We start from the raw sequence: 10,477 nt of genomic DNA, 5'->3' as shown, positions 1-10,477 counted from the left end.
TGCCAGCAATGAGAGTTGGCCCTGAGGATTCGGAGATGAGGAATGAAACAGGGTCTGTGACCTCCAGGCATTTCTAATCTAGTGAATAAGATAGATGCTCATAATAATGTGTAAGGGTAATGAAGTGAACAAGGTTAAGACTCAAATCTACAAGGTACAGAGTGACATGATGGTAGATCATGTCACATGTGGAGAAACAAGAAAGTACAAGAAGGGCCAGAATATTATTTATAAACAGAGTTGGTATCTGAGTTGAGTCTGGGAATATTAACCAGTTTTAGCCTAGCAGAGAGGAGGAGGTTCCCAAAGAGGAGTGGAAGGAAAAGAATATTCAAGCAGCAAGCAGAAGAAAGAGTATAAGCAAAAGCAGGCAGCTGTGGTATGATCTGACATGGGGAATTGTTATGGGGTTGAGGGAGAGAGGAGAGATTGTAGGAAAGGATTGTAGGAAAGAACTGGAGTGGCCTTTTTAGGGAACAGAGAGCTGAGGACCTGGCATGCCTCACTAGGTTTAGGATTTTTAATTGAAAGGAAACAGAAGTTACTGAAGGGTTTTAAGCTGTGGGGGGTGGGGGGGGAGCTGCATTTGGGAAAATTACTGTGGCAGCTGAGATTCTGTGCTTACATATTTTTGTGATCTTTTGATTCACATTTCTCTCCCCTTCTAAACTGCATTAGGGTACTGATCATATCAATCTTGCTAAACATGATGAACACCCAACATAGTTTAAGGTAGGATCTCAAAACATTTATTGAATTAATGAAGGAGGTGAGATCAGAAGCAAGAGGTAAATGAAATAGTCCGGACGTAAGATTATTAGGGTCTGTACACTGGGACAGTGGCAGCAGGGGTGAGCTGGATATGAATGACGCTGAGGAGTGTATAAATACTATAAAGTGAACTATTTAGAAATACACAGGACTAGGGAAAGGGGTCAGCCTCAGGTGATTCCATCTAGGTGACTTGGTGAATGGTGTTAGATACTGACCGAGCCTGGGAGAAATCAAGGAGGAAGCAGGCTTGTCCATATGAAAAAGGGTCTCTGCATTGTGATGGGGGAAGAAGAAAGAAAATATTAGATTTTATTATTTTCTTACTTTGTTTACAGTCTTATAAAGAAATTAAAAAATATGAAAAGACATTTGAATATAGATCATTGTTCCCCATGGATACATGGTTCTGATATACATATTTTAAAATAGTGAGCAATATTCAAAGTAAAAGAAGTATCGTGATAATATGGAATAAATGGAAGAATGTTTTCAGAAACCAAGACAAACATTTGAAAAATCTTGACATAATGGGAAGAAATTAAGGAGGAATGAATCGTAAATGCGAGATGAAGTTGGTGTGAAAGAAACATCATAAGGAAGAGTGAAGAATCTAGTTAATAATACTTTTACCTAAAAATGGTGATTAAGCATTGTTTTAAGTTAATGAGTGCTGTCAAACACTTACAGAAGCACTTTTCCAGGTCTTTCCCCTTAATAGAGGTCTGAATCCCAATTAGGGTGTCCCTTGCTCAGAGAACCCAGAAGGTGTCATATGAAGAGAGTCGTGATCCCACAAGATTTTAAGCAGCTTTCAAAATTGAAGCCTGGGTGCTATTTCTGAAATTCTGCTTACCACCAGGTATTAACAGACTCATAACTTCTCCCAACTAATAGAGCCAATAAGATGTACCACGTGGTGACCACATCAGCATTTTCTTTTCACGTTTTTTCTAATTTTAAAAAATCTTAGTCAAGCATTATTGTTCTTATTTTATTTTGAAGAACTTGTACACATCTACTTTCTCTATAAAGGCTGCTCTAGCTTTATGAAAAAGTAATTAAATTGTCTCCTCAATTCTAACTTCATCTCTGCCCAGCTCCCAAACAATAGACATTCAGTTCTCCATAAAGTGCAAAATAAATATTGATTGCTGAAGTCCTCTTTATTGTGAGAGAAATGCTCTGTTGTACTATTTATACCTGTTTTAAGTTATATGTTGTGAAATGGCACCCAGCCATGACTTCTATGTGTGGCCATCAGACAAATATGATGTATTTTGTGATGAGCATAAGACTACTGTCTTTTGCTCAACTAATGTCACAGCAGCTTATAAATAGGGTGATTTCCGAATAAATATATGCTTGTGCCCACTTTTACTTTGACTAGAATCAGAATAAGCCAGATTCCATGAGCATCACGGTCATTTCCTGAGACTGTCTGCTCAATGCATTAGATGAATTTTAGGATCTTACTTAAAAAGATCCTAATAATTCTCAAGACCTGCACAGACCGTGTGGAGAGGGAATTGACTGCATGGAATACCAGTTTCCCAAAGTGCCCATGAAGCTATGTGCTTGTTCTCAGAGTCTACCCTGTGAGACCTGCACTCTGAGCACTCAGGATGGAAGTTCAGCAGACAGCTGCTTCACACATCCTGGAGTAAAGGAGGAGGCATGCAGGTCTGAACATTATCTCTAGAGAGAGGAGAAGGTCAGCAAAAGGTGTTCAATAACAGCACAGGGCTGTTAAATACAAAGCATGACAGTGTGGCCCCAAAGGCTACAAATGAAATTGCTGCAGTAATAAAGTTTCTCCTCCCCCAGTTTCACACAGAGATCTCTGTGAGCCAGTGTAATCCAAACCAGCTAAACTCCTCGCAGCCTTTCCCTGCAGCACTAATAGCATTTCATGAAATGGAGGATATGAAGTATCAAGAGCAGAGGGTAGCAGGATCTTAGCTTCTTCCCCGGAACTTGGAAGGAGAATTTGAAAGATGAGGCATCCAATGGGCAGCAACCCTGTCCTGTGTGCTTCCTGTTGGGTGAGCACACCCTGGGATTTTCAGTGGAGTCAGGCTAACAAAGCACTCAACACTGGACAAACCTGGCCCTGCCTCTAGGACCATAGACTCTGAGGGGTGCACAGCTCATGGCCCAAATTATCCCAAACAAAAGCCCTTGCACAACTTGTTGCTACTTTCCACATGAATTAATCACCTTTTTAACATTTTTTACTGTGGATCAAATGTTGTTGGTTTTATTAGTCGGGTTCCCCAGAGAAACAGAGCCAGCCGAATGTATGTGTGAGTGCATATGTGGAGGGGAGGGGAAGAGAGAGAGACAGAAGTAATCTGCGTTACTCTAAGTCTACTGATTTAAATGTTAATTTTATCTTTAAAAAAACACAAACAAATTCACAGAAACATCACAATAATGTTTGACCAAATATAGGCAGTATGGCCAGCCAAGTTGACACAAAAGTAACCATCACATCAGTTATGTTGGTTATTTGCCGTTTGATTTTTTTTATTCAATTATTTGTTTGTCCTAAATAAAACCAGACAATCACTTATATTTTTCAATAGAAAATCTTCTCAAATGAGTGAGAAAAAGATCCTGGAGAAAAATCTAGGGAAGTGATTTCCTTGAGTTTTAGCTTTGTGCCCAGACCTCTGCTAGGTGTTTTATATACCTCCTCTCATTGAAAGCCACACCCATCTTATGAGGTAAGTATCAGTTTTCCCATTTTTCAAACTTAGAATTTAGAACTCAGGTAGGTTACGTGATCTTCCCAAGGTACCTGATGGTGAGTGGGAACATTAGGAATATTACCTCTGGTCTCTGTGACTCTCCATTGCTTCATCATCCCTCCATTGGTTCATTCTCGATGATGGTATACAAAAGAATCCTGACCAGCTGTGGGCATCGAACACATTTCCACTGCTATACTGCCTCTCAAGATACCTGTACTGCTGTACCTTGGACAACAAATATGATTCTTAGCCCCAAGCCCCATGATCAAGACTTTACGTGGCACAAATGGTAAGAAATTAGTCATATAAGACTCAGAAATCTGTGCTCTCATCAGAGACCAGGGAAGTTGTTTATTCACCCACTTTATTATATCTTTGCTTGTCCCAAATGTCACAGGTGACCCAAGGACCAAATTTTATTTGCAGACATGTTTGGTTTGAACCCACCCTCAATCTCAATCCTGCACTACTAGTATTTAAATATTTTTAGTTGTCAACATTTAAAAAAATCAAGATCTTTCACATATAAGGAATCAATTTCCTGCTTTCCTTGAAAATTCAGCAGGTTTGGCAACATTAGATCTTGATGCCACATGGCAAAGGGAAGCTGTAGGTGCACGCATTTTTAAACAGAGTTTGCTCTATTTCACCGCAGTGCCCACCTGGCCCACTTCACTCATTTATATCTCTTTCCTGCATAACAACCATGCCCTTTACAATATTTATACTCCACTCTGAAAAAGACTGTATAGGTCAGCGGTTCTCAACCTGTGGGTCGTGACCCCTTTAGCGGTCGAACGACCCTTTCACAGGGGTCACCTAAGACCATCAGAAAATACATATATAATTACATATTGTTTTTGTGATTAATTGCTATGCTTTAATTATGTTCAATTTGTAACAATGAAATTAGGGGTCACCACAACATGAGGAACTGTATTAAAGGGTCGCAGCATTAGAAAGGTTGAGAACCACTGGTAAAGGTGGTTCTGAGACTGGGGCAGGATAAACAAGTTTCTTCACAATTCAGAATGTCAGTGTGTCTAATAGGACCCAGAAATTATTTTGGCTCCCTTTTGTTTTTCAGGACATTCTGAGATCTCCTTAGGAATTGGGACATGAGGTTAAACCTCTTGCTCCTAGTCTATTACCTAAAAAAATATCATATGGTCCTTGTTCAAACACCTCAGGGAAACCTGCTCTTTAGTTGAATAGCTACGATTTTTAGAAAGCTTCCCATTAAATTGAGTCCAAATACGGCCCCCTGTAAAATCTGCCATCCACTGGTCCTCCTTTCAGTTCAGTCCTTGGGGGCCCTCTTCATCTGACAACTTGTCAAATAATTGGAGACAATTTTCATGTCTCCTCTGAGCCTTAAGCGCCCGATGCTTCATGCAAGAAACTGCTGTGTTTCCCAAAGAGGAATGTGCAGGGTTTCAAAGTTGTGAAACATGTCAAGTGATGGAGAACCCTATCAGAGGGGAGGGATGATGCCTGAAGAGCTCCTCCTTTTATATTATCGGATCTGAAGAACCTGAAATTTCTGACAATGAAAGATAATCTTCCAGGCTCATAGGACTGGTTTCCCGAATGGGGATACACACTACAAAGCCTTAGTGGGCAGAAACTATGTTTTAACCTCTGGACTACATAAATGTTCTGCAAGTTTTCATTTTCACAGCGTGTTTAAGATATCTCAGCCTTGTTGACAAGTATGTGTTCACATAACTCAAACTCAGTTCAAAAGTCATCTAAGATGACAAAGTCTCAGTTACCTCTAATTTTCCAAAAGTGAATCCCAAGACCATATGTGTTTGTGCTAAGTATCTATTTGTGATTGTATCAAAAGGGGTATTACTACACATTATGGTGCTCCTCAGACAGACTGAGAGTGTCAGACACTTGGATCAGGTCAGGACAGGCAAATATGTCTATGGGCAGGAGGAGAAGATTAAAGATGCTAAAGAAGCAAGGAGATACTAAGCTTTTAGTGTATAATTTCACAGATAACAAATATAAGTAGTTTTTAACACATAGTAACTATTTAAATACCCTTCACACAGTGATTTTCAACCATTTTCATCTCATAACACACAAAAACTAATTACTAAAATTCTGTGGCACACCAAAAAATATATTTTTGATCTGTCCAAAAAAATAGGTATAACGTGTATTTATTTACACCAGATGGCTATAGTTGTGTTGGCTGTTGTCATTTTTTATTTGACAGCCCAAGGGAAAAGAGGTCAGTGCCCTGACTAAATAGTATTGCATATTTCAAAAATTCTTGCACCACACCTGTTGAAAATCACTGCTTTAGAAAGTTAAAAAGTAATGAAAAAAAGACAGTGATCCTTAAAAATAAAACTTGTGTACAATAGAAATCAATGTTAGAACAATTCATGAGAGTTCTAATTGTACAATCATTTCAGGGTTTTAATGAAAGGGAAAATGTATAGAATGAATTAGTAAAAGCTTCTTTCTACTTGAAAACATCAGAAGGAAGTCTCTTGGGCAAAAACTGGGTGACCATAACCTTTCCCCTTCAATAAGATTATCTTCCAACTACTGCTAAAAATAAATCCCAGACAACCTAAGGGTGAAAAAGTTGAATCCATCTGAATTAAGCAGAAGAGTTAAGGCACTAAGATTTTTGAGTTAAGTATACTGTTCTTCCTGAACCAAAATGTTGTATCTAGAATCCCTAAAAAATATAGTAAATAAATCAGTTATATAACATTCATTTTCTGAAAGCAAATTTCTGGCACTAAATTTTAACAGGAAGGTACTGGCCATCTCTGGGGTTCCGAAAAGTCAAGGACACGCCTAAGGTTACACAGCCAGTAAATGGCAGAGCCAGGACTTAATGTCAGCATGGTCTGACTCCAAGGAACTATGATCTTTAAATATTTTCGTAATTGCATAGAACTGATAAGACTCAATTCTAAGACTTGTGTTTGTATTCTCATAGAAAGAGACATTTTCATGGGTGCTGGTATCATATGAGCCTCAAATTCCAGGGTGCCCCAAGTCAGCCTAAGAATAGGGAAGTATAAGAAAAAAGAGCAGGAGGCAGACGTGCAACTCCAAGAAGTGCCACTTGCCCAGTTTTCCATGTAACAGGAGTTTTGCAGCACAATGATCTTGGCTCAGAAATGATCCCAATGACCCCACTTAAGCACTGAGTCAAGTCCCTTCAAAAACCAGTTCTAATCTTGGACCTAGTCAATTATGGGAGCCAGTAATTTTTTGTTTTTGTTTTGTTTTGTTTTCCTCAAGCTAGGTCATGATACTAGGTAATGAATATCAAGTGTCTAGTATGTGTTGAAGATATAATAGGCACGATTTAACATTAGCTATCTTCCTCTCCCAACTGTTTTTTATTTTATGAAGTCTCCACTGAAATTGAACACTATATTTTAAATATTTATTATTAATTCCAGTAAATATGATACACTCAGTTAATTGCCATTTCTTCTCTACTGGTGTGGGGGCTCTTTATCCACTTTTGCCCTGTTATGTTCAATTGCAGGAAGGAAGGAAGGAAGGAAGGAAGGAAGGAAGGAAGGAAGGAAGGAAGGAAGGAAGGGAGAGAAAATCTCTAGCTGTTGCACAATCTCTCTCTCCTACCTGCCCACTTACCTCTGTTAGAAACATGGACTAAAACTTCTAAAAGAAAGAATGCATTGCCCTATATTAATTTGTTTTTGGCTGAAAATAAGACAAACAAATTTCAAAGAATTATAGAGGTTTTTTTTAAGGTTATTGACTAAGTCACAGAACCAAAGCATGGAAAAGGATGAACAGTGTCACCAGAAAACATAGGATTTAAACAAAGTAAAGCATACTCAGTCTCTGGCTTACACTCTCTCCCCATCCAATCCACTCTACTTCTACCTATTTCTCACCTTGGCTTCTATCTTTGTTGACTTCATGCTCTCAACTATACTCCAAATTTTGAAGGAACCTGCCAGCTTTGAAGTCTAATTTTTACAGCTCACAGTCCAAGGGGAACTAGAGAACTCTCCCTCCAAACTTCAGTGAAGAGGCCTGATTATACAAGTTTGGTTCAAAGGCCCACCCATTAGGCAAGAGAGGTAACAGTCTGTTGTTGCCAATTCTTGAAAAGTCAACTTGAGTGGAAGAGGACTGGTTCCTCAGAGTAAGTGGGTGCTGTTAATGGGAAAGAAAGAAGAGATACTGTATGAAAACAAACAACAATTATTCATTGCAATGACTTCTCTTTGAGCCTGGTGCCAGTCTCTGGTGGCCAGGACCATGATCTCTCTATCTTCAGTGGTTCTCATCATGGGCTTAGTTTACAAAGTCAAAGTTGTCTCCTACGCATTATACAAAGACAGAGAGAGACTCCCTAAAATCCCAAACCCCAAATCCATGGGACAGATCCCCAGAAAACTACAAACATACATTTTTATTCCCACTCTTGCCCAAGTTTTACTCCTAATCCTCTTCCTGAAGGTCCCAGGAAATGAAATTGTTGATCAAAAAGAATGTGTGCCAAACCTTTATTCCAACATGAGAAAAATATTCTACTGCATTCCAATCTCACTAATCTATATAATCCAACTGCTATGTTTGTTTTCATCTCTCTGAGAATTGGCTCCATACTTTCTTCCACTGTGCATCTAAGGCTCTCCCTAGAGGAAACAGGTGAGTAGGGAACTCAAAGAAACCCAAATGAGTGGCTGAAGGTCATGTTAATCTGTGCTGGGATAAGGTACTACTATTCTTTACTCTCATTGTCAGCTTACTCAAACTGGGTGCATAGTAACATACAAGGAGAAAATGGTGCATAGCAAAAAGACATGGTACACTAGCTTTGCAATGTAGTTCAAAAGAAAGATATTTTTAAAAGTCAAATATTCAAGCACAGTATATCAATCCAATATAGAACTATGACAATGATTCTTTCCTATATATTTTTAAATAATAAAAACATTGAAAAAAATAAAAATACCTATAATCTACTACCCCGACACAATTACTTTAATTCTTATAGGTATTCATGTATTGTGAGACATTGATTTTAAATTACTCCAACAATTATTCTTAATACCCCTTAATTTCATTCAAAACTGATCTTAGAAAGACATTGATCTGAAAACCCTTGGGATGTTTATCAAATCACTGATAATTATGCATAGTGCAAGATGACTTCTTATCTATGTTAGCATTCTGGCAAAAACATACCTTAATCTGCACAATTCCCAGCTTCAGGCGACAATACTAGACAAAAAATACATAGAGCAAAAGGTGAAGGTCAGATATCAGCAGGAGGATTTGATTTCACTTGAGACTTTTTTCAAATAGGTACATAATTACATACCCATCAAAGTGTGGCTTGTGTGTGCAGGGTCAGAGAGGTCTCTTCAGTTTTATCTCTAATAGTGTCAAGAAAGAGATTGTAATCAGATGAGGTGTGATATTGATTGTGCCTACTTTGAAGGCCAAATAAGTGATTAAAAGTTTGAACTATTTAGAGAGTTAAGTATTTCTATCCCAAGGGAAAGTCCTGATTAGAAATGACACTGTGTTCCTACAGTCTAAGCTACTAGGCCTCCTGCTGCGGTTAACTGTCTTCATGCTGTAGTTAACAGTCTTACAGGAGTAAGAACCTTGAAAGCTGGGATAGCCATTCAGTCAACTCTGCCCATCACTTCCTTCCCAACCCCAAGAACTCGGTGTGGTGTGGTTCCTAGTTATAAGTTCAATGAATGAGGAAGATTTCTATGCATATCAAATTCAGCAGTTCAACACCCACCTTCTCATTTTCCCCATCATACCAGCTCCTCCTTCAACTGGCCCCATCCCACCACCTCATATATGACAATTCCACTGTTTACATTCCTCAGGCCAAATGCAATAATCACCCTTAATCTCTCTTTTGCTTTCCTTTCTAAATAGCAAATCTACCTGATTCTACCCTCAAAATATCAGAATTTGATATGGCTGGTATGGCTAAATGGTTGAGTGTCGACCCATGAACCAGGAGGTCATGATCAATTCCTGGTCAGGGCACATGCCTGGGTTGTAGGCTCAATCCCCAGTAGGGGACATGCAGGAGGCAGCCAATCAATACTTTTCTCTCATCATTGATGTTTCTATCTCTCTCTCCCTCTCTCTGAAATCAATAAAAATATTTCTTTAAAAAAATAAGAATTTATCACTTCTAACCACCGGACCCAGGATAATAGGCTCCTAACGAGTCTCTCTGCTTCTGCCTTTACCTCCATGCCCTTCCCATCCCAATGCATCTTCTACTGGGACACAGAATCCAAATCCTAAGTCAAATCATGTTACTCCTCTTCCCCAATCTTATTCAGAATAAAAGCCAGTCCTCCCAGTGGTCTGCAAGACCCCACATTCATCATCTGTCCTCCACTTTCTCTCTGACCTTATTTTCTATTACTCTGTCCTTTCTCAAGACACTGCAGCCACACTGTTTCCTGGCTTTTCCCTGAGTATGGGAGGCAGATTGCTGCCTCAGGAATTTATACCTACTCTTTCTTTGGTAAAACACTTTGCCCCCCAGATATTTCAGGGCCCACTCCCTCATTTCCTTTGGGTCTGCTCAAATACCACCTTCTCTGTGAAGCCTTCCCTGCCTGCTTAATTTAAAATCATAACTCCCCAGGCCCTTTCCTACTTAATTTTTCTCCATAATACTTATGGTCATCTGACATATTATATAGCTTAATTATTTAGAACTTTTATTGTTCCTAGTAGAACTTAAGCTTCATGAGGGCAGACTTGTCTGTTTTAGTTGCTGTTTTATCCCTGGCATGTTAGTAATAAATATCTTTTTTCTGCCGAAACCGGTTTGGCTCAGTGGATAGAGCGTAGGCCTGCGGACTGAAAGGTCCCAGGTTGGATTCCAGTCAAGGGCAGATCGATGTTTCTCTCTCCTCATGGTTCTTAACACTCTATCT

This window comes from Myotis davidii, unplaced genomic scaffold, assembly GCF_000327345.1.
Source record: "Myotis davidii unplaced genomic scaffold, ASM32734v1 scaffold812, whole genome shotgun sequence".
NCBI lineage: Eukaryota > Metazoa > Chordata > Mammalia > Chiroptera > Vespertilionidae > Myotis > Myotis davidii.
Note: the sequence above shows the minus strand (reverse complement) of the source record.